Source organism: Balaenoptera borealis (genome assembly GCF_965194805.1).
Source record: "Balaenoptera borealis genome assembly, chromosome: 19".
In the NCBI taxonomy this organism is placed as follows: domain Eukaryota; kingdom Metazoa; phylum Chordata; class Mammalia; order Artiodactyla; family Balaenopteridae; genus Balaenoptera; species Balaenoptera borealis.
In genome coordinates this window covers 5559952-5585019 of record NC_138878.1, presented here as the reverse complement: position 1 = coordinate 5585019, position 25068 = coordinate 5559952, and the positions used below count along the sequence as shown (strand labels likewise).

Below are 25068 nucleotides of genomic sequence, written 5' to 3'. Positions count from 1 at the left end.
AGGTACATCTGTGTAATAGATTCGCATATTTAAGAAACGGGGCGCTCTGTACTCTCTAACACACACATACACGTGGACATATATAGTACATAGAGATACAGTGGAATTGAACTCTCCCGAACCTTTGTGGTAATAACGTTCCGCTCAGAATCCATCTGTGGATGGAGAGCCAGCCCACCGAGGCCAAAAGAGTGAGCAGCCCCTGGATCAGATCAGAGTTCCTAAGGAGGGGACACCCCAGTGTTCCCTTGACTCAAAGATGGTGGCCGGAGAGGTCAACTCTGAGTGTGGGAGTGAGCTGGCCGCTTTTGGAACCAGGTATTCGTCATGCGCCCTGGTACAGGTTATGTCACTTCTTCAAGTCTTAGCCTGCCCATCTGGGGGATGGGACCACAGCTATGTCATGGGGCTGCTCTACGGTACGAGAGACCACAGCTACGTCATGGGGCTGCTCTACGGTACGAGAGACCACGGCTACGTCATGGGGCTGCTCTACGGTACGAGAGACCACGGCTACGTCATGGGGCTGCTGTACGGTACGAGAGACCACGGCTACGTCATGGGGCTGCTGTACGGTACGAGAGACCACGGCTACGTCATGGGGCTGCTGTACGGTACGAGAGACCACGGCTACGTCATGGGGCTGCTGTACGGTACGAGAGACCACGGCTACGTCATGGGGCTGCTGTACGGTACGAGAGACCACGGCTATGTCATGGGGCTGCTGTACGGTACGAGAGAACGTCTGTAGCTCACTACCTGGCATCCAGTCCTTGGTCATTACTTGAAATGGAATTGAGGGTCTATGGTGCCAGGACCCTCTAGGAAGACTCCTGATCTGAGACTCAGGAATCCTTTTGAAAAAGTGCCTTGTGTTGTCCTTCACCACCTTCAGCCATTTACATCAGCCATTTACGTCATTTACTATCAATATTTCTCCTTTCCACTTTGGCTGACAAGACACACAGCGTCAGATTTGTGGTTCAAGCATAACTACATCTGCGGATGGCATGCCGTGTCCATCTTTCCCTCCTTTTCTCTCTTCACTGACCCTTCTTTTCATCTATTTGTAATTCCGCATTATTGTGCTTAGTTTTGCAAGCTACCTCGAATCCAGTGTGGATTCACGTGAGGTATAAATAATTTTTTTAAAAAAACCCAAGCCTTGAATCCGTTCAATAATTCTCAAGGTTTTTGCTTAGCTTTTTTGTGCTTCTTCCAATTTGAGACCCACAATAAAAGCGACTGGCCCAGCTTCTCTTATTGGCTGAGTGTAACTATAAAGATAACTGATTCCTATACCGAATCTAATTGGATCAATTAAATTCCTTGTAAAAATGTCCCTAGTAGGGGAAAATGCTGGCTGAGATGCTAAAATTCATCTGTCCAAAAGCAGGAGGCCAGCTCTTTCTTGTGTTTTTGCAGCTAATCAAAGCGCTCCTCATGCTTTTCATAGCTTCCTTGCCCAAGGTGTCTGTGACAGATGGCTCTTGAAGCAGCAGGAATGCACAAAAGCTCTTGTTATTATTTTTAATAATAAATACTGACTCTAGAGGAACTTGACTGTGGGAAAGATTGAGTATTCAGTCGTTGAACGTGTGCCAAGTTGGGGCACATGAAGCCCATTTCTCATCATGGGCTGTGTGGCTGTGATAGTGGGCTTTGAAATTAGAAAAAGAAGTGCAGACGCGGCCCCGAAGGCCAGGCCTCCCCCACTTCCCCAGCTTTAAACTAGGGTTAGTTGCAAGGTGCCTATTTTTATTTGCTTTAGAAAATTAGGACTGCATGTAGAAAATGGCTTTCCCACAGATACAGACAATTCAGCCTCTTACAGGTTGGGAAATGTCTTCATGGGCATATTCAGGGACTTGGCATTGACTCCACGTGAGAAAGTCCCTGCCATCATGCCCAGCAAAGACTGGCACATGTGTCCTGCCCCAGCTTGGCTCCTCCTGTGAGGGCTGTGCTGGCCCAGCTGTCCAAGCCTCATTTAATCCCCCCGAGAGTCCCCTTCTTGGCATCTAGACACATTGCTTCCCTGGTCCAATAGTAGGATGAATTCATCAATCTGAGACAACTTCAGTTGTGATATTTGTCATATTTATCGTAGAGTGGTGCTATGGTGTGGACAGGACTGGTTTCAAAGCCCAACTCTGCCTCTTTCTGACTGAGCAAGCTTTATAGCTTTTCTGTCTCTTTATCTGTAAAATGACAATATTGGTTCCAAATCCATAAGGTTTTTCTGAAGATTATAGGAGACAACATTGGTAAAACACTTTATGGAGAAACTGACTAGATGCTGGGCACATAGTAGGTACCAGAAAGGAGAAGTTGACAGCCTGATGATGGTCAAACCTGGGAGAATTTGACCTAGATCCAACCTTAAAAGGCTGTTGAGGATTAACCAGCTGTATATAAATTGGCTCAGTGTAAGTGAAATTTTTAAAAACTTGAAGTATTTATGAGGAATTGATGCTCCAAGATAATCAGAAACCAATGTTGCTTTCATTTTAAGTATCACCAACTCAGAGCCCTTCCAGGCCACAAGGAGATTGAAGAGAATCTTTCAAAACATTAAAAATATTTCAGGCACCTGCAGTGAAGGGCATATGGTCCCTGCCCACAAGCAGTTCCCAGTGCCTCCTGAGCCCCTCAGAGGTTTGCAGCCTGGCCTTGCCCTTGGGGAGTTGTGATGGGCCCTGATGTAGTTCACGCTCCCTAACTTTTCCTCTCTCTGACAAATATGTGTTGCTCACCTGTTATATCTCTCTCAGGGCGTGTCTGCTACGTGTTGTGGGGAACAGTAGGCAAAGGTGGTTGCCCTTGAGCTTAGTATCTGGTGAGGAAGCAGACTCTGAACAATAAGTGATGAGTTTTTTTGAAGGAAAATTACGGGACATCATAGGAACGCAGAATGGGAGATCTTAACCAAGTCTGGGGATGGAGGAAGGCTTCTCTGAAGAAGAGATGTCCAGTCCTTCTTGCCTGAGGGTGAGCAGGAGTGAGCCACACACAGAAAGGGGTGCATCGTGGACAAAGGGACAGAATGTGCAAAGGCTGAGAGAAGGGAAAGTGATGGTATATTTGACAAATCCAAAGAAGCCCCGTATAGCTGCAGCTTAAGTGGAATCCATCTGTATTTTCTTTTTACTAAAACTGGAATGGTAAAATAAATATAAGCAGCATTTAAACCAATCCCAAAAGCCAAGGTTCAAGAACATTGGTCTCCCCCTTCCTCACGCCCTTCAGCTTTTAGGTTCAATTCATTGTCTCCATCGGTCCCAGTTCTCTGATGTTGGGTCCTTGACGTAAGAAGTTTACAGAAGGAAACCTTTCAGGGGAAGGTACCTCTATGAATCTGTTAGGAAGATGAACCCCAGTGGGTGGGGCCGCACACCAGCAACGCTGATTGTCTTAAAGATTTATTATTACACACTCTTGATGAAATATGTGAGGTGATAGATTAAACCAAACACCTTTATAACCAAGCACAAATTGGTGGTTGTTTAGGGGCTATTTTTGATGTAGGCCATGAATTGTACTAATAACGTTCATTAAGATGAGTGAAGGCATTGATTTAGCTAAAAAGCATAGCTCTACAGAGGCATAGCCAAAGTCTGACTATTAAAAAAAATTTTTCAACTGCTAATATTTTCAGCTGAAGGAGCCGAAAAAGGTGTAGCATATTCGAACTTGCAACACCCTGTTGAGAATAGTCTGCTTTAACAACCCTGGTTCCTGATTTTTAAGATGAACCTTCTTAATGTACCCAGAAAAAATCAGACTCAAAGATATCTAGCCAGCTTTAGTGGCTGCATGAGGAAAAGTATGCCAGTGAAGCCTTAATGCTGAAAATAGTGTGTCTGCTGCTGATCAAGATGAGAGGAAGGCAGCCTGTGAAAGACTGGGTACCGTGTTCTGTCTTCTGCGTGGCTTTCTGGAGTTGCCTGGGGACCACTGGCGCATCTCAGATGTGACCAACACATAGTGCCAGGGACAATTAACAGAGCCAGGGTGGCAAACGCATTAATGCAAGAAGAGAATCTGCCATTCGGAGATATTAATTTAACATGACATCGACAGGGGTGTTTATATGTGCTCGTTGTGGTGTCAGACATTCTGCTCTAACTGAGCTAATTAAAAGTTAATGGCATAGAGCACATCACGATGCTATAAATGACAGGCATGTGACCAGTCCTCATACCTTCTAATTCAAGTAAGTCTTTCACTCACCATCAAATTCCACTTCTGAAAGGTTCATTCCACATCACTGCCCCTCCTTCTCCCTTTGAAGAGGGTGAGAGCTGTTCCATTTGATATATAAACAAAGGGAAATGGAAAAGATAAAAGGAAGCTTGTGTGCTGTGTCATAGTATCACCTGTAATTGCCAGTCGTGGACTTGTGTCTCAATGGGAAGGGGGACAAGCATGTTCCTCGTTATGGCTGCGGTGGGACAGGGAGAGGAGGTGTGCTGGAGGCGTTGGGCAGGTGACAGGATGGCACCATGGCTCAGAGGGTGAGCTTAAAGCAGGTTGGCGCAGGTCTTACGAGGTGGGAAAGCGTCTCTGAGCTTCCTTTTGTCATCTGTGAAATGGAGATAAGAGGATCCAGTATCCACGCCATTGGCTGCTTCTCCCAATGAAATGGGTGAGTCTCTCTCAAGCGCTTAGACACTCTGCTCGGCACGTAGTGAGTCTTCAGTAAAGGTTAGATGATGCTGACTGGGGGGGGGGGGTCTGTCTTCTGTGCGTGGGGAAAACAAAATCCCCAGGCACGGTTTTACTATGCTTTCTGCCCTTGTTTGGGCAGCCAAGGGGGTTCTGTGTGTTAGTTTATACGTTGGGTTGTTTTATTAATTTATGTTACGGCTGTCTCCAAAAAGGGGTGTGCAACATACACGCATGTAACACAGGCAGAGGAGCACTTGAGAATCATTTATGTAAGACAAGGCAAAGCCAAATAGAAAAGGTCTCAGTCTGGAATCCTAAGAAATTCACCGGTTGACTTAAAACTGAGCTCCAGGTTCCTGTGCTGTGAACCAGAGCACCTGTTCCAAAGAAAGAAGCAAACTTCTTTAGGGGCCTGAATTCTGAGGAGAATCTGTGGTGGGTCATCATGGAACCCAATGGACATAAGTGTTGAGTAATTTTAACAATTAAAAGATGGAGAGATGAAACAATTCTTATACGGCTCTTTCTTGGGACAACTCTTGGTGAAGGTCAAAGATGGTGACTTGTAAACATTTTTTGTAAAAAGAAGTAGGTTTTACATCACAATCCAGTACCCTCAATACCTCAATACACACACACACACACACACACACAACACACACACACACACACACACACACACACACACACACACAATACTGACTCTCTGCCCTAGGTAGTGCTTGCTTTCCAGTTTCTATTCTACTCTTTTCTGTTATCTGAAGCATTGGCTCTGACCTATAAATTGATTTCATAATCTGAAAATGAATTGTGACACCCAGTTTTAAAAACACTGATCCAAGTTGTTAGGTAAGAGCATATTTCTCTGAAAGTATGTAAGTGGAGGGACAGGGATGAGTGTCTGGGGTTTTGGAAAGAATAAATTTTTTATTAGTATCCATTCCTTCTCTGTCTCCTCCCCAGCATGGTGGGTTCTGCCTGGCCCAGAATCCCACCAAAGGGAGCCTGTGGGCACTGTGATTGCTGTTTATCTCAGCCTCTCTCGGGGAGTACCCCACAAATGGGTGTGCATTAGAATCACCTGGGACCTTAGGGGGTCTGGGTAGACCTGAGACGCATCTCCAACCAGCTCCCAGGTGCCGATGCTGCTGGGCCCCAGACCACACTTTGAATCGTGACGGGAGAGAAAACACAAAAGAGGAAACCTTGTCTTTCCAAACAGCCACCGCAGCCCCGTCCGCTAACATCCCTTTCTCCTTCAAGGTCGCCGTGTCGTCTCGCCACTCACTTCTAGAGAATGATTATGTCAAGGTCGCCGTGTTGTCTCGCCACTCACTTCTAGAGAATGATTATGTCCTTTATTTACCTTCATTGAAATTTTTTTTAAAACCACTTGAATGAAGTTGAAAATGAAAAAAGAACATATCTGAAAAGCTCCCAGAATTGACAGTTAAACTGATGAAGCAGATCTTTAGAGAGGCCATGAAACCAAGGAGCTCTGGGCTTTGGTGGCAGGAACTGGTGGCATTCCCTTCAGGTGAATTAACCAATGCCAAGGGCACCTTGGGTCCTTGCAGAGACACCCAAATTCCAGGGTGGGTCCAAGTGGCCTACCTTGGGTCACAGGTCCACCCCTTAGGGGAGGACAGGGCATCTTGACTGACAGACCCAACAACAGGGCAATCACCTGCTTTAGTCACCATCCAAAGGGGCGTGTGTGATGGGCAGGCAGACACAACAATGGAACGCTGGGTCACTGACCATCTAAATGGCAATGAGAGGGAAAGAAGTGCTCTTTGCTGAGTTCTAACTCTGGGCCAAGCACATTACAGATATTATTAACTTAACCATGGGCTTAATGTGAGAGTTCTCTACTAGGAATGATTGTGCCTTCCAGGGGATGGTTGGCACTGACTGGACACAGTTTTGGTTGTCACGGCTGGGTTGGGAGTTCCGGCGTCTAGTGGGTGGGGACCAGAGAGGCTGCTAACGGTTCTACAATGCACAGGACAGCCACCAGAACAAGGAAGTTATCCCGTCCAAAATGTCAGTATGCTGAGCTGAGGAACCTGTGATAAACCTGAAAGATGAAGACAGTAGTATCTTTCTCTTTTCTTCATTTTGTGCAGCGCAGAAAGTTAGGTGACAGTCACTAATCAGATGTGTCCCGTCCCGTCCTGGAGTCATTCCAACCTACCAGGTTTTAATTTAACAGTAACACGTGGGAAGTCTTCGTGTCTGGGGTTACCTGGTACAGCTGTCTTCATGCTGGCACAGTGAGAAGCTACCGAGTGATTAATAGCCATGGAGTTTCCTGAAACATCCAGGTGGAAGACACAACCGGCTTCTCTCTTTTAATATTCAGTTGTATAAATTGAATATAACAGGGTAACAGCAGGCACCCCTGGAGACCTGGGCATGGGGTTTAGCCTCATGTGACCTTCTCTTAGTGTAATTTCCCCAGACCACATGGTGGGTAATGGGCTCCATCTCTCGGATTTATCCACGGGGAAGAGGACATTAAGTCTGCACGGCTGTGCCATAATCAGATATGCAGGGAGACAGAGCTGGAGGAAACTTTTCCCCACGCTGTCTCCCCTGAAATGCTTGTCAATAAAAGTAGACTTGGGGCAGGCGTTTTGTTTGAAAAAAGGAAATTCCACGTCCTTTCAAATACTGTAGAGTCCAGGTGAAGAGCCAAGTGTTTTTTCTTTTTCTTTTTAATAATATTCTTTTTTCTTTTTTCTTTTTTTTTTTTAAACCCCACATTTGTTTATTTACTTATTTTTGGCTGTGTTGGGTCTTCGTTTCTGTGCGAGAGCTTTCTCTAGTTGCGGCGAGCGAGGACCACTCTTCATCGCGGTGCGCGGGCCTCTCACTGTCGCGGCCTCTCTCGTTGCGGAGCACAGGCTCCAGACGCGCAGGCTCAGTAGTTGTGGCTCACGGGCCCAGTTGCTCTGCGGCATGTGGGATTTTCCCAGACCAGGGCTCGAACCCGTGTCCCCTGCATTGGCAGGCAGATTCTCAACCACTGCGCCACCAGGGAAGCCCCCAAGTGTTTTTTCTAATTATGCTCTGAGCCCTTGGGAAATGTGAACATGTTTTGCATATTAAAAGACCTGGATTTTCTTGAGGACCCAGGGGAATGTTCTCACTGGATTGCCCCATCTTCACTTTGGGAATAACCAAATTAAAAAAGAAATCTAAAGCAGGAAAATAATTTTAGAGAAAAATGAAAAAAAATTCCAAAAACTTCATAACTTTCAAGTGAAAGGGTTTCCTAAAAAATTCATGAAATGGATATAATAAACAGACTGGGATAACTTGAAACAAAAATATCAACAGGTTTTCTTTTGCAGGCGTTTCTATAATATTTGGTGTGGTTTTTGATGATCGGGATTTTCTGTTTTAAAAGCCTTCTCCCATCGTTTTTCGTGTTGCCTACTTGGACTACCAAATGATGAGATTTTTGCCAATTAGTCTAAATTCATTAGACCTGATATAATTATATTTCAAACCAACCAGCTAAATTGATACTATGTTGTTTGTCCTAAGAATGACTAAGTGAGTCATAGGAAATGGGGATGTGTTCTTTTAAACTTGATATTCTTGGATCTTGGCATATTGTCTGGTATTAAATAACATCTTGTTAAATAAATGAATACACTATAGAAATAGATATAAATAAGGAAGGAAGGAAAAGATGGACGGGCTGAGTGTGATTATATGAGAAAAAACAGGACTCATAGCTCCTAAAGAGACTTGGCATTCATTCCTGTGGATTCAGTGATATGGGTGTTTCCATAAGGTCTCAGATGGGAAATAATTGCAGAAATCAACTACTTCAACTTTTTGCACACAACATCCTCTTGCCTGAGGTGGTCGTTCAGTTTCTTCTCAAACACTTGGAGCATTTCCAGTGGTAGATGAGAATGTAACAGTAACCTTTCATTTTCAGAAGATCAGGCTATAAGTAACTGCCTTGTACTGAGCTCAGATTTGTCTTCTCAAAAATATCCATTTTCTCCTGATTCTTCCCTTTAGAGGTACACAAAGATCTCCCAGCCATTCCACGTGACAGATCCCAGGTATTTGAGGGCAGATTCTTTGACCGTCCTTCAAATGAAGGATCTTGACTCTTTCCTAGATGGTTGATGTGGAGAATAGCCCCGTAAAATATGATCCTCAGCATGTGGCTTAGCCATATCATCAGATATTATTACAATTCATTAATGGCAGCTAATTTGATTATAACAGGCATGTCAGTGTGTTCATCTGTGTGTCCCCAGGTAGTCCCTTTCCAGAGGTTGGCTTCTGCTGGCATGGTCTCCCCTCTCAGCGCTCCTGGAAACACCTAAAAAAATGGAAAGGCAGACTTGGCCCCTTACCAAGTCTCTTGACTCAAGACCAAGAAGCGTAAGTGGGGAAAATTATATAGCTAGCATTAAGCCGGTAAATCCCATAGGCGTGTTCAAGGTCCCTGCACCACAGACATCACCAACTGTGGCTGCCTTTCACCTCACTCGTGGTCTTTCACCTCTTCTTGAGTCTTCTCTTTGCCCACGGGTAAGTGCTTCTTAGCCTTCACTCGCCGTTCCTGGTCACAGGTGGAGGTGTCTCCTTGTAACCTTCCGTTGTGACCCACAGGGACCTCCAGTTCTCAGCTGAGCCTTCTCTAGTCACGCTCTGATTGCAGCTGTTGCGACAGCTGTTGCTCCAGATCTCTGTGTCTGCTTCAACATCTTCATTTGCCACGATCTCCAGCCTTGCTTTCCTCTTCAGCAGAAGGGATTTGGGGGGTGGGGGGAACAGAGCTAGTGAAACCCAAAAGTGCAGCAAGGACCTGCGTTGTTGGTTGACACAGTTAGAAAGCCGTTGGAAATCATTAACGGAAAACCCCAATCCAAATGTTGTAAACCATGAGGAATATTTCTCGTTTCACAAATGAAGCCTGGACATGTAGGAAAGCTAAAGGGATGGTTAATTCAGCATCTCTCCAGCATCAAGGATCGGGTTCTTTTCCATCTTTCTGCTTTGTCTCTCTTAGCCTACTGCATTATCCTCAGGCTGACTCTTTCCACGTGTGCAGGACAGCTGCACAGCCACAAATGTCGCAGGCAGGCATATCAGCTTTAGGTGAAAGAAGAGAGTGTATTTTCCTTTGCATCTCTTTTTTCTCCCCTTTCCTGGAAGCTCCTTTACCTAGCATGTGTACCCTCATGCCTCATTGGCCAGACCAGGTGAAATGTCTATCCTAAACCAATTGCTGGCAAGGGAAGTGGGGTGACCAAGAATGGTAGATTATCATGATTTATCTCTTTGTTTGGATGGGGATACCCTCCGTGGCCACATGGCTGTGTGGGAAATGGTGGACCCCAGATATAAACTATTATTCTGCCAAAAAGGAAGGATTTCAAATAAACAGTGAAAAGTGCCTGCTATGTTTACATCACCTCAACTTCCTTCCTTCGCGAATGTGTTTGCCCAAACATTCAACAGACTATCAGTTTACTTTCTAGTCTAGGCATGGTGTTAGGCATCGAAAATGCAATCATAAATAAGACACGATCCCTGTTCATGAGAAGGAGGCCTGATAAAGGGATGGCTAATTGCCCAGGCTTTGAAAGGCAGCAGCTCTGATCGTTAATCCCACCTCAGTTAATTCCAGCTGTGTAACCTTGAGCAAGTTACTTCACCTCTCAGAGCCTCGATTGCCTCATCAAAAAAAGGTGATGATAATATCCTTTCCAGAGCAACTGTACAGATTAAAAGTTAGGTAGGTAGAGATAGATAGGCATACACACATACATAAACACATGTGCATACATGCACACTCACGCATGGATATTCACAGAGTGATAGGACCAGAGCAAACCCCTGATAATAGTAAATGACATAATAATAATTTAAAAATACAGTGATATATATGTATACGTACATATGCACACACACACACACATATGCATGTATCCATATCCATGTTATAAGTAACCTTCGCAATATGTAGAAAGGAATTTCAGAAGTTCCGTGGGAGCACAAACAAGACACCAACTGGATGGTAGCTATCTATGCCTGAGCTGTGTGCAGCTGGCACGTCTGGCACATCTTGGTTCTGTTCATAGAAATGCTGCTGCCAGTTGGCTCAAGAATGCCACGGCAGGCGCCACAGCTGTTCCTACAGTTACCACATTTTTTCCAGACTAATAGTCAGGACACACAATCTGTTAGATACTTTTTTCTGATTTGTGCATTCACTTGTGTGATATGAATTACAGAAACATTCCAGACTGGGTTTAATTATATATAAACTATATCTATACGTATATGATATATAAACTCTCTCTCTATATATGCCTATAGTTTTAGATATGGTAACTATATATCTAGATATATAGATACTATATATCTATAGCTCTATAGATATAGATAGATGTATAGATCTATAGATATATCACATTTTTGGAAAGCATTAATGACATGAAATGAAATACAAATTTCACTACGTGTGTGTGTAGCATCCTGGTCTCAATAATTTTCCTAGGTGTAGGCATTCCTCCCGCACTACAAAGTTATCAAAATTTGAAAAGAACAGAATGTGATTGACTAACTAAGGAATATGATTTCTATTCCATGATCCACGACTGGGTAAACAGTGGAAGGTGGGCACAGGTTCACAGGAAATGAGCGCTGAGAACACAACAGAGAGGCCTGGAGCTGCTCTGCTTGCCTGTCCCATTGGTTCTTGGGCTCTGTGTGGCATGAACTTGGCCACAGCTGAACTGCAAGAACAAGGCCAAAGCAGAAAGTTTGGAGGGTCATCAAAGAAGATCTTTGGTTTGTTGTATTCCAGTCTGACCAGCCAACCTCCTCGGCTTTAGCTTTCAGTAATCAAATACATTTTATCTGTAAAGATGCCTTTATGGTCAATGTTTTCAATGGAAAAACAATAACTTAGTGAGTCCAGAACTCTCTAGCATCTCCTTTTCTATTAGAAAAGCAATTTTTGAAAACCTGAGGCTTCTTAGAAATGCAACTGTTGTATTGTAGCTTAACATAATTTACATCGGCGCAGAAAACTCACAGAATGGCCTGCCTCCATGTCACAATTCCCCTTCCCAGGACTCCTGAGAACATCTAAAGTGCAGGACAAATCCTATCATCACAGATTTGTATTATGAAATTTCATTAAAATATTAGGTAACATATTATTTCTGTAAGCATAATAGATAGACACTCTGTCCTTTATGTCTCAAATATTGATTATCTAAACTGTGCCAGGTTCATCTTTTTGGACCTGGGGGTGGAAGATATAAAGATGCAGTCTGGCGAGAGAATGAAATTCCTAAACAGTTACTAGAATAGTATTGAAAGTGTTACAGCAGGGTACAGAGTGCTGTGGGAACGCAGAGGAGGGATCCCCAGCCCACTAAGAATTCTGGGGTCACCTCGGTCCAGAAAGCCTGCAGAGAAAATACGGAAATGTGAGCCCTTGGTGGTTCTGGCTGCGTAGTGCTACCAAATTCACCTGGTCCCAACTATAAAACATCTAATCCTGTTGGCAACAGAAAGATCCCTGGAACTTCATGTTGTTATCAGTTAAGGTTGCTGCCTTTAGTTAATCTACTACTCCATGTATAGTTTGAATAACTGGTTTTTCTTCACAACACACCGTGCCTCTGTATCTCTACACCTTTTATGACTCCATTGCAGGGATGGAAGAGAGCAAAATCCCTTTGTTTCTACCAACATCATCTCGCTCATTGATTCTTTTATTCTTGTCCCAAAGAACCACTTTCTGAGTCCACTGAACCCTCCCAGCCCACCTGAGTCATGGTATATCCTTACTCCCAGGTCTCATTCCATAGTTGGTGTAGTATGGGACCACCCCAGAAAATCCTGAATGGGCATTTGACAAAGTGAATGTGGTATGTTTTAAGAACACGGGATCTGGAATAAGTTTTGAATTTGAATCCAGCTTTCTAATTTACTAGCTGTGATGTTGGGAAAATCGCCTGATTTCTCCATACTGTAAATTTCCTCATGTATTGAATGAGTTTGATGATGATGATACACACCTCCTAGGGACGTTGTGAAGAATAAATGTAATAATATACAGTATGTAAAAAGCACTTTGTAAAAGAAAAAAGGTTATGTTGACCTCAGTGGTGGGGAGGGGGTGGTAGTAATGGGTTAGGTCCTATGCTTCATCCACTGCTCGTCTCTACCTGATACCCTGTGTACAGTTTCCCATGACCTTGTCTTTGACCTCTGACTAACTTCCTTCTAAACTTGCTCTTCACCAAATAGCCCTAGACACACAACAGCTCGCCATCCAGAGACTGTGGCCCCTGGAGAAGCATTCAGTCCCTCTGTACCTTGGGGATGGTCTGATCTGGTTTGTCTGCCCTACTTCTTTAAAGCCCCTAAAAAGCATTTCTATGGTAAGTTAGACAGAATTGATTGAGGCTAGATTTACTAAGTCCTTTGAAATGGTTCTATTATTTCGAATGCAAGAAAATAATGTACCATACCTCCTGAAAAATATATCTTCTGCAACATTTTCATTAATCTCTTTATTAAACTAAACTGGTTTCTCTTTGGAAATTAATTACTGAAGTAGTATTGAGAATTTTAATTTCCACAATATACCAGCAAGAGATACTGCTGTTTCTTTATACACTATTACACAGCAGGGCAATAATCTATTGAAATAATACCAAAAAAGGGGCAGCTTGTAATTACAACTGTATAACACGAGTATTTAATGACTCTCAGTGCTAAGATGGCCCTGTCATGCTGTGTTTGGATGGAATAAAATGTGTATTTAGGAAACAGCTCTATATGGGAAAGTCGACAAGCTCAGGGTTTACAGTTTGGGATGTGGCCATGTTTCATTGCAGTAATATACCCACAAGGAAATACGGTTTGTTTTGGGCGTCTGAGAATTACAATCACTACTTGTATAATGGGAAGCTTCCCTTATTAAGCTACCCCCATTGTGAAATTTAAAATAGTTACATCATGAAGTAGAGAGCATGAATTATGGATGTCAGTATCCATGGAAAAGATGTGAGTGTGTAAATCCTTGGGCTTCTGCACAACACAAATGTGTAGGTGTGAATCCATGTGTGAAGGCAGGTCCTGTCTGTATGTGTGAAGGCGTTCATCTGTGTGGATTTAGCACTTAATCATTCTCCTCCAAGTTTAGGGGATGCTTCATATTTTTCAAGACATGTTCCTATCTATCATCTTCTATCCTCCCAGGCGTGTTTTCTCATGATAAGAATTATTTATACATCATTTACATTTATAGATTTGCTGCTTTTCCTCATACCAAAGACATTTTTACAGATTCTGTGTTTCTCTTCTCCTCCCTTCCCTCCTCTTCCCTTCGCGTCCTTCCTTTCTTTTCTAAGAACAGTAATATGATTGCACTTTCTCTTTGCCTGTTCCTTCCTCCACATTTCCACTGCCTTGTGAGTCACTGTGCTTATAAATTTTCTGCAAACAAAACCTCTTTATTCAGAGGCAGCCTCAGATCCAGCTCCAGCAATATTTTTAAATAAGCAAAATAGAATTCCTGAAATTGGCAACGTGACAAGACAAGGCAACCTGTACTTCTCAGGGACTCAGGGTGGGCCCTGGGCAGAAGTGTGCAGGGTTCATTCACCCCAAGCCAACTCGGGCAACTGGAGGCCCTAACACAAAGCATTTGATGCTGCTTGTGAGGCGGGCTTGCTGTAAGCACTGATGCTGTGTTTCCCCAGTGTCAGTCATTCACTTCCCAAATTCATGATTTTTGCTCCCTTTGGCTGCCAGCTTTACCTGATCCTAATTCTCTAATATCTGTATAGACATAGATTTTGTGTAATACTTATTGTTGGCTTATCACACATAAGCAATACATCTCAAAATTTCATCCTTACACCATCTAAAATAATCTTGCATACCACCGAGAGAAAGTGTTTCATTGCAATCCACAAACATATACTAGCTTCCTTCTGGGCCGAACGTTTAATGACCGGTTTTAGGATTCTGCCACGGATCAGCGTCAAGTCACGGACCCATCCTTTCTCTGTTCTTGTTTCTGTCTGAAAATCAGGCCAACGTGCAACACAGAGAACCTCCAGAGGGCTCTGAGATGAGATGGAAGAGGTAGTCACGCCTCTTTGCTAAGCAGGAAACTAAAGCAGACATGGCAGTGAACCAAAGCCCACATATTTGAAAACATGCCTTGAACCAGGAGACTTGTATTATCAAATGGTTCATTGTTTACTTTGGCGGCAGCGGTTGGGGGGGTGTCGGGTCAGGCTCTAGGCCTATCAGATCCAAACAGGAGTTGATGGTTAGAGGAATTGATCATTGCAGGAAGTGATAAAATCAGGTTGAGCAAATGGGGTTGAATAGAGCTATGTGTACCTTGGACAGTCTAATAATTTGGTGTTATTTCAAACTGATATTCTTTAGTGATGTTGGATATTTATTAAGAAGGAGAGGGTGAGCCCTGTATGTGAGAAGAAAGGGGACCCTCTGGTGGTGTCCTCTCCATTTCCCCCTTGTCTTGAGCAATTCAACTGCAGCCTTGAATTTCAAACATTCCTTCCACAGTGATCTGCCCTGTGCCTGCAGTGACCAGGCTCTGCTCTGGGTGCTGGGAATACTGTCAGGAACAGCACCAGGTCCTTGCCCTCAGGGGGGGGAACATTCTGCCCCACTTAGCAAATAAAATCCTATGGTTACTTCTTCTTGGAAGGCAATTTATTGATTATTACCGCTGATACACGTTCCTCCGAGAGCTTAGGTTCCATCCCCAATAGTTTTTCAAAGAGAACATGGTACATCTCAATCACATACCATATTCTCCCCAAGAAGTCTATGAGCGAAAATGTTCATTTCATGAACAAGGGGATATTATAAATGATATTTTAGTAAATCTTATAGGTGAGTGTTCAAGGTAGCTCCAAAAGTAGGCTGCTCCTTATTCTGGCTTAAGACCACTAGCAATGTTCTTGAATTGGATTTAGACAGCAACTCTGCCCTCCGCCCCCCGTGAGGCAAAAGTGACCAAAATTATGGCTGCTCTACGAGCCCCGATCCAGAATAATGGGCTTCTATTAAAAAAGGCAGTACCTGGAAGTAATAGTTAAGAAAAGAAGGGCATAATGCATACCCAAGACCGTAAAATTCTGGAAATCATAATATTGCTGGTTTCTCAATAAAAATAAGGAAATAATTCATGGTACTTGAGTGGAATGTAGCACTTGCAAGCCAGCTTTATTTATAGAACCCCTTCTTTTATTTTTCCCTTCAAAGCCTTTGACCAGAATTGTTCACTTAGGATAATTAGAGGAAAATTCTGTAATAAATCCTATGTGAATATTGATTACAAATCAATTCCAGTAAAAATGCTACTGTCCAGTCATCTGTGCCACTGCAACTGGGAAGTAATAATTTACATTCAAGCCTCTTCAGCTGGATTAATCTCTTCCAACCTAGATGATCCATATGAAGACCTTGTCACTGCAAATTATTTTTGATCTGATGCAGCCAACATATCATAATGGTAATAAATAAACATTTGGGTGTGCCTCAGACTTTACAAAGTGCTTTCCCATTCATTATCTCTCTTAATTTCCATAACGATTTTTAGGTAGTTAATTCTTTTTTTAATTCTAATTTTATAGGAATATAGTTGATTTATGATGTTGTGTTAGTTTCAGGTGTACAGCAAAGTGATTCAGTTATACATATACATATATTCATTCTTTTTTAGATTCTTTTCTCATATAGGTTATCACAGAATATTTAGTAGAGTTCCCTGTGCTATGCAGTAGGTACTTGTTGGTTATCTATGTTATATGTAGTAGTGTGTGTGTGTTCATCCCAAGCTTCTGATTTATCCCTCCATGCTACATTTCCCCTTTGGTAACCATAAGGTTGTTCTTCATATCTGTAGGTCTATTTCTGTTTTGTAAATAAGTTCATTTGTATCTTTAAGATAGTTAATTCATTTAACCACTATTTGAGTCCTTCTTGTTTATTCATTCAACAAAAATTTATGAAGCACCTATCTGTGTCAGGCACAGTCCTAATCACTGGGATGCAGGGCAAATAAGAGAAAGTCCTCAGTCATACAGAAACTGTATACTAGTGAAGGAGACAGATGATAAATTTAAAAATTACACAAATGTATGACCTAATGTTGGGCAGTGGTAAGAACTGAGAGGCCAAGGGATAGAGATTGACATGGAATGCTTGTACCTCTGCAGAGGTAAAGGGTGTGCAGCCCTAAGTGATGTGAAAGCATGAGCTGGAAGGACAGCATTTCAGGCAAAGAGAATATTTGGTTCCTGCCTCACATATAGTATTGCATTCTGCGCTTAGAACTTCATACCACATGAGTATTTTTCCATGTTGTTAAAAGTTGAATTTTTAAAGCTGAAAAATATTCTGTTTTATGATGTCCTTATAGACTTTATAGATTTCCGAAAGGTGCAGTCCAGAGCTCATCAAATCTCTCTTCTCCTTATGGGGTCCACCAGGCTGCACAGGAACAGCCAGCAAATCATAATCATCTGGGTTAATAGGCCTGTGTGGCCCCTAAAGCTTTACTAAGCCGGAGAAACTACCCCCAATACCTGGGGATTGGGCTGGACACACTTAAAGAGCTTTTCTCAAAAACTGAAAAAAGAAGGATAAGCTGTGGAAGAGACGATATGGGAAATGCGATCCATTGGATGCCTAGGGGTTTCTGTGTGGACCAGTCAACCATGTGTGGATTTTAGAAGAGGATTTCACTGCCAGAGCCAAGTGATGAGATTGCTGGGAAACAGCTTTTCCGTTTCCGTATGCAGTTGTTAATATAGGACCATACGCACACTGCGCTCAGATAACCGAATCTCCGGTACCATTGCTCTGCCCGATGCTCTGGACTGGTGCTCAAAGAACAGGCTTTGGTCTCATATCTCCAGTGCTTGTTTTTTCAGCAAACCACAAAGATGATATTTATTGAGCATTCTTCACCCTGGTTATGGTGTGTATGGCTTCTTTAATCGAGCAAAATGTCTCTAAAACAATATCAATTCTTAAAGAAGTCTACAGGGTGGCCTATCTGAAAGCAGCCACAGAGGGCTATGTAAAAGTGAAGACTGTCTTAACGCTATGGTTTCAAGTTCATCTGCTGTTTGTTGATGTCTTGTGGTTTCCCTGGGAGGAGTACTTCAGTGCTATGGAGCTGTCATCCCAGTTTTCATTTTCACAACTATCCACTGAGACAGGTTTAGTTATCTCCACATTCAACAGATGAGGACATAGAGTCGTAGAGGGGTGAAAAAAACTGCCCTTGGTCAAACAGTTGAGCTTAATCCCATGTGTAGATGTCAAAGGTCTTAAGCATTGACCTGTGTCAGGCTGCCATACGTAGAGGTACGAATATCATCTCTGACCACATTGCTCACACTTTCTACTCTTCCTCTGCATCCCTCACCTGGGGTTAGGCCCTCTTTTCACTATCTTAGCCCATTACAACCGTCTCTGAAGGCCAGTCTACACGTGTACCTCCAGCCTACCCCCAGACCACCCAATCTGTGTAGCCAATACCACAGACCTTCATTTTTTTTTTTAATTGGAGTATAATTGTTTCACAATGTTGTGTTAGTTTCTGCTGCACAGAAAAGTGAATCAGCCATACGCATACACACATCCCCTCCCTCTTAGACCTCCCTCCCCACCCCCATCCCACCCAACTAGGCCATCACAGAGCACCGAGCTGAGCTCCCTGTGCTATACAGGAGGTTCCCACGAGCTACATATTTTACACAAGATAGTGTATTTATGTCAAACCTCCCAGTTCATCCCACCCTCCCCTTCTCCCCCTGCGTCCACACGTGCATTCTCTACATCTGCCTTTCCATTCCTGCCCTGCAAATAGGTTCATCTGTACCATTCTTCTAGATTCCAGATATATGCGTTAATATATGATATTTGTTTTTCTCTGACTCACCTCACTCTGTCTGACAGGCTCTATGTCCATCCACATCTCTACAAATGACCCAATTTCATTTCTTTTTCTGGCTGAGTAATATTCCATTGTATATATGTCCCATATCTTCTTTATCCATTCATCTGTTGACAGTCATTTAGGTTGCTTCCATGTCCTGGCTATTGTAAATAGTGCTGCAATAAACATTGGGGTACATGTGTCTTTTTGAATTATGGTTTTCTCAGGGTATATGCCCAGTAGTGGGATTGCTGGGTCATATGTTAGTTCTATTTTTATCTTTTTAAGGAACTTCCATACTGTTCTCCACAGTGGCTGTTTCAATTTACATTCCCACCAACAGTGCAAGAGGGTTCCCTTTTCTCCACACCCTCTCCAGCATTTGTTGTTTGTAGATTTTCTGATGATGGCCATTCTGATGGGTGTGAGGTGATACCTCGTTGTAGCTTTGATTTGCATTTCTCTAATAATTAGTGCTGTTGAGCATCTTTTCATGTGCCTCTTGGCCATTTGTCTTCCTTGCTGAAATGTCTATTTAGGTCTTCTGCCGATTTTTTGATTGGGTTGTTTGTTTTTTTAATATTGAGCTGTGTGAGCTGTTTGTACATTTTGGAGATTAATCCTTTGTTGCTTCATTTGCAAATATTTTCTCCCATTCTGTGGATTGTCTTTTTTGTCTTGTTTATGGTTTCCTTTGCTGTGCAAAAGCTTTTAAGTTTACTTAGGTCCTATTCACTTATTTTTGTTTTTATTTTCATTACTCTAGGAGGTGGGTCATAAAAGATCTTGCTGCGATTTATGTCAAAGAGTGTTCTTCCTATGTTTTCCTCTAAGAGTTTTATAGTGTCCAGTCTTACATTTAGGTCTCGAATCCATTTTGAGTTCATTTTTGTGTATGGTGTTAGGGAGTGTTCTAATTTCATTCTTTTACACATAGTTGTCCAGTTTTCCCAGCACCATTTATTGAAGAGGCTGTCTTGTCTCCATTGTATATTCTTACCTCCTTTGTCATAGATTAGGTGACCATAGGTGTGTGGGTTTATCTCTGGGCTTTCTATACTGTATCATTGATCTATATTTCTGTTTTTGTGCCAGTACCATACTGTCTGGATTACTGTAGCTTTGTAGTATAGTCTGAAGTCAGGGAGCCTGATTCCTCCAGCTCCATTTTTCTTTCTCAAGATTGCTTTGGCTATTCGGGGGTCTTTTGTGTTTCCATACAAATTGTATAGTTTTTTGTTCTAATTCTGTGAAAAATGCCATTGGTAATTTGATAGGGATTGCATTGAACTGGTAGATTGCTTTGGGTTGTATTGTCATTTTCACAGTATTGATTCTTCCAATCCAGGAGCATGGTATATCTCTCCATCTGTTTGTGGCATCTTTGATTTCTTTCATCAGTGTTTTATAGTTTTCTGAGTACACGTCTTTTGCCTCCTTAGGTAGGTTTATTCCTAGGTATTTCATTCTTTTTGTCACGATGGTAAATGGGATTGTTTCCTTAATTTCTCTTTCTGATCTTTCGTTGTTAGTGTATAGGAATGCAAGTGACTTCTGTGCATTAATTTTGTATCCTGCAACCTTACCAAATTCATTGATTAGTTTTAGTAGTTTTCTGGTGGCATCTTTAGGATTTTCTATGTATAGTATCATGTCATCTGCAAACAGTGACAGCTTTACTTCTTCTTTTCCAATTTGTATGCCTTTTATTTCTTTTTCTTCTCTGATTGCCATGGCTAGGACTTCCAATACTATGTTGAATAATAGTGGCGAGAGTGGACATCCTTGTCTTATTCCTGATCTTAGAGGAAATGCTTTCAGTTTGTCACCATTGAGAATGATGTTTGCTGTGGGTTTGTCATATATGGCCTTTATTATGTTGAGGTAGGTTTCCTCTATACCCACTTTCTGGAGAGTTTTTATCATAAATGGATGTTGAATTTTGTCAAAAGCTTTTTCTGCATCTATGAAGATGATCATATGGTTTTTATTCTTTAATTTGTTAATATGGTGTATCACATTGTTTGTTTTGCATATACTGAAGAAACCTTGTATCCCTGGGATAAATCCCACTTGATCATGGTGTATGATCTTTTTAATGTGTTGTTGGATTCTGTTTGCTAGTATTTTGTTGAGGATTTTTGCCTCTATGTTCATCAGTGATATTGATCTGTAATTTTCTTTTTTTGTGATATCTTTCTCTGGTTTTGGTATCAGGGTGATGGTGGCCTCATGGAGCGAGCTTGGGAGTGTTCCTCCCTCTGCAATTTTTTGGAAGAGTTTGAGAAGGATAGGTTTTAACTCTTCTCTAAATGTTTAATAGAATTCGATTCACCTGTGAAGCCATCTGGTCCTGGACTTTTGTTTGTTGGAAGATGTTTAATTATAGTTTCAATTTCATTACCTGTGATTGGTCTGTTTATATTTTCTAATCTTCCTGGCTCAGTCTTGGAAAGTTGTACCTTTCCAAGAATTTGTCCATTTCTTCCAGGTTGTCCATTTTATTGGCATATAGTTACTTGTAGTAGTGTCTTATGATCCTTTGTATTTCTGCAGTGTCAGTTATAATCTCTCCTTTTCGTTTCTAACTTTATTGATTTGAATCCTCTCCCTTTTTTCTTGATGAGTCTGGCTAGAGGTTTATCGATTTCGTTTATATTCTCAAAGAACCAACTTTTAGTTTTATTGATCTTTGCTATTGTTTTCCTTATTTCTATTTCATTTATTTCTGCTCTAATCTTTATGATTTTTTTCCTTCTACTAAATTTGGGTTTTCTTTGTTCTTCTTTTTCTAGTTCCTTTAGGTGTAAAGTTAGACTGTTTATTTGAGATTTTTCTTGTTTCTTGAGGTGAGCTTGAATTGCTGTACACTTCCCTCTTAGAACTGCTTTTGCTGCATCCCATAGGTTTTGGATCATCGTCTTTTTGTTGTCATTTGTTTCCAGGTTTTTTTAATTTCTCCTTTGAGTTCTTCAGTGAGCTCTTGGTTATTTAGCAGTGCACTGTTTAGCCTCTATTTGTTTGTGTTTTTAACAGTTTTTTTCCTGTAATTGATTTCTAATCTCATAGCGTTGTGGTTGGAAAAGATGCTTGATATGATTTCGATTTTCTTAAATTTTCCAAGGCTTGATTTGTGACCCAAGATGTGATCTATTCTGGAGAATGTTCCATGTGCACTTGAGAAGAAAGTGTATTCTTCTGTTTTTGGGTGGAATGTCCTATAAATATCAATTAAGTCTGTCTGGTCTGTTGTGTCATTTAAAGCTTGTGTTTATTTTCTGTCTGGATGATCTGTCTATTCATGTAAGTGGGGTGTTAAAGTCCCCCACTATTATTGTGTTACAGTCAATTTCGCCTTTTATGGCTGTTAGCATTTGCCTTATATATTGAGGTGCTCCTATGTTGGGTGCATATATATTTATAATTGTTATGTTTCCTTCTTGGATTGACCCCTTGATCATCATGTAGTGTCCTTCCTTATCTCTTGTAACAGTCTTTATTTTACAGTCTATTTTATCTGATGTGAGTATTGCTACGCCAGCTTTTTTGTGATTTCCATTTGCATGGAATATCTTTTTCCATCCCCTCACTTTCAGTCTGTATATGTCCCTAGGTGTGAGGTAGGTTTCTTGTAGACAGCATATATATGAGTCTTTTTTTTTTTTTTTAATAAATTTATTTACTTTTGGCTGCATTGGGTCTTTGTTGCTGCATGCGGGCTTTCTCTAGTTGTGGTGAGCGGGGGCTACTCTTCGTTGCGGTGTGCAGGCTTCTCATTGCGGTGGCTTCTCTTTTGTGGAGCACGGGCTCTAGGCACACGGGCTTCAGTAGTTGTGGCTCGCAGGCTCTAGAGCACAGGCTCAGTAGTTGTGGCGCACAGGCTTTGTTGCTCCACAGCATGTGGGATCTTCCGGATCAGGGCTTGAACCCATGTCCCCTGCATTGGCAGGCAGATTCTTAACCACTGCACCACCAGGGAAGCCCACGGGTCTTGTTTTTGTATCCATTCAGCAAACCTGTGTCTTTTGGTTGGAGCATTTAATCCATTTACATTCAAGGTGCTTATCGATATGTATGTTCCTATTACCATTTTCTTAATTGATTTGGGTTTGTTTTTGTGGGACTTTTTCTCTCTTGTGTTTCCCTCTTAGAGATGTTCCTTTAGCATTTGTTGTAAAGCTGGTTTGGTGGTGCTAAATTCTCATAGCTTTTGCTTGTCTGTAAAGCTTTTGATTTCTCCGTTGAATCTGAATGAGATCCTTGCTGGGTAGAGTAATCTTGGTTGTAGTTTTTCCCTTTCATCACCTTAAATATATCCTGCCACTCCCTTCTGGCCTGCAGAGTTTCTGCTGAGAAATCAACTGATAACCTTATGGGGATTCCCTTCTATATTATTTGTTGCTTTTCCCTTGCTGCTTTTAATATCTTTTCTTTGAATTAATTTTTGTTAGTTTGATTAATATGTGTCTTGGTATGTTTCTCCTGGGGTTTATCCTGTATGGGACTCTCTGAGCTTCCTGGACTTGGGTGGCTATTTCCTTTCCCATGTTAGGGAAGTTTTTGACTATAATCTCTTCAAATATTTTATCAGACCCTTTCTCCTCTTCTTCTGGGACCCCTATAATTTGAACGTTGGTGCGTTTAATGTTGTCCCAGAGGTCTCTGAGATTGTCCTCAATTATTTTCATTCTTTTTTCTTTATTCTGCTCCACAGCAGTTATTGCCACCATCTTCTCTTCCAACTCACTTATCCATTCTTCTGCCTCAGTTATTCTGCTATTGATTCCTTCTAGAGTATTTTTAATTTCAGTTATTGTGTTGTTCATCACTGTTTGTTTGCTCTTTAGTTCTTGTAGGTCCTTATTAAACATTTCTTGTATTTTCTCCATTCTGTTTCCGAGATTTTGGATCATCTTTACTATCATTACTCCAAATTCTTTTCCAGGAAAGTTGCCTATTTTGTCTTCATTTATATGGTCTTGTAGGTTTTTACCTTGCTCCTTCGTCTGTAACATATTTTTTTGTTGTCTCGTGTTTTTTGATGGGTGGGGATGTATTGCTGTCTTACTGGTTGTTTGGCCAGAGGCGTCTAGCACTGTAGTTTGCAGGCAGTCGGGTAGAGCCTGGTCTTGGTGCTGAGATGAGGGCCTCTGGGAGGCCTCACTCCGATTACTATTCCCTGGGGTCTGAGGTTCTCTGTTAAGCCAGTGGTTTGGACTCAGCTCTCCCACCACAGGAGCTCAGGCCTGACCCCTGGCCTGGGAACCAAGATCCCACAAGCCGTGTGGCACTGCAAAAGAAAAGAAAAAAAAGGAGCAGTACCATAACAAAGAATAAAAAGTAAAATAAAATTAGAAATATAAAAAATATATTAGGAAAAATAAAAATATAATTGAAACAACTACAACAAGGTAAAACAGAACCACAAAGGAAAAAGAAAAAGAAAAGGAACAAGCCAAAGGAGAACAATAACAAAGTATAAAGAATAAAATAAAATTAGAAAAAGAAAAGATTAGAAAAAATAAAAATATAAATGAATCAACAACAAGGTAAAACAGACCCACACCCTAAAAGAAGAAGAAAAAAAAAAAAGGGTGGAAAAGGCCTTGGCTGTGTGGGGCGGAGCTTAGGTGGGGTGGGACTTAGGTGGGGGCGAGGTTTAGGGTGGGGGCGGGGTCTAGTTGGGGTGACGTTTAAGTGTGGGGTGGGGCCTAGTTGGGGTGACGTTTAAGCGTGGGGCGGGGCCTAGTTGGGGGTGACGTTTAAGTGTGGGGCGGGGCCTAGTCTCAGGATCTGCGCGGTGGGGGAAAGGCAGCATGGCCTGAGGTCGGGCCTCAGAGTGTGGAGTTCCGGAGTTTGGAGGTAAGGCCCTGCCTGAGGGTGTGTGGGCGGTTGGAGGGGGTCTCAGAGGGGGTCTCGGAGTGCCCCGTGCAGAGGTAGGGCCCTGGGTGGGGGTGTAGGGGCGGGGCCTAGGCTCTGTGCTGCTGGAGGGAGCCTCCGAAGGCGTGGGTTTAGGCCCGGGAGCCCAACAGGTTCCCTGGTGCACAAGTGGGCAGGGAAAACGCTGGCCGCGCTCCCTTCTGTTCCCCCGCCCTCCTGAGAGTCTCCCCGGTCACCACTGGACCCCTAACCATGGGTGGGCCCCGCTGGGTGTGGGAACTCCTCCCCCCACAGCCGCTCCTCAGGGGTGCCGGTCCCGTCTGTCCGGCCTTTACATTTGCTCCGCCTTCCCTCCCTCCCACTCCCTCGGCACCTATGCGGCCGGAGGGGGCCTCGGTGGGCAGAGGATCAGGCCTGGGATCTCAGCAAGCTCCCGGGGGCCCAGGTGGGCAGGGGAAATGCTGGCCACGCTCCCTTCTGATCGTCTGCCCTCCCAGCGGTGCCCCCACCCCCATCCC

The 25068-nt window shown here is 42.6% G+C and overlaps 1 protein-coding gene and 1 long non-coding RNA gene across 2 annotated transcripts in view; both read left to right on the top strand.

The window, feature by feature from the left end:
* Positions 1-25068, top strand: part of CDH13 (cadherin 13) — a 647236-nt gene that overhangs the window by 186904 nt on the left and 435264 nt on the right. The window lies entirely within an intron of this gene.
* On the top strand, positions 5883-24243 carry LOC309616399. The gene is made up of 2 exons (XR_014237462.1): positions 5883-5934; positions 5983-24243. It is a non-coding gene; the product is annotated as an uncharacterized lncRNA (long non-coding RNA).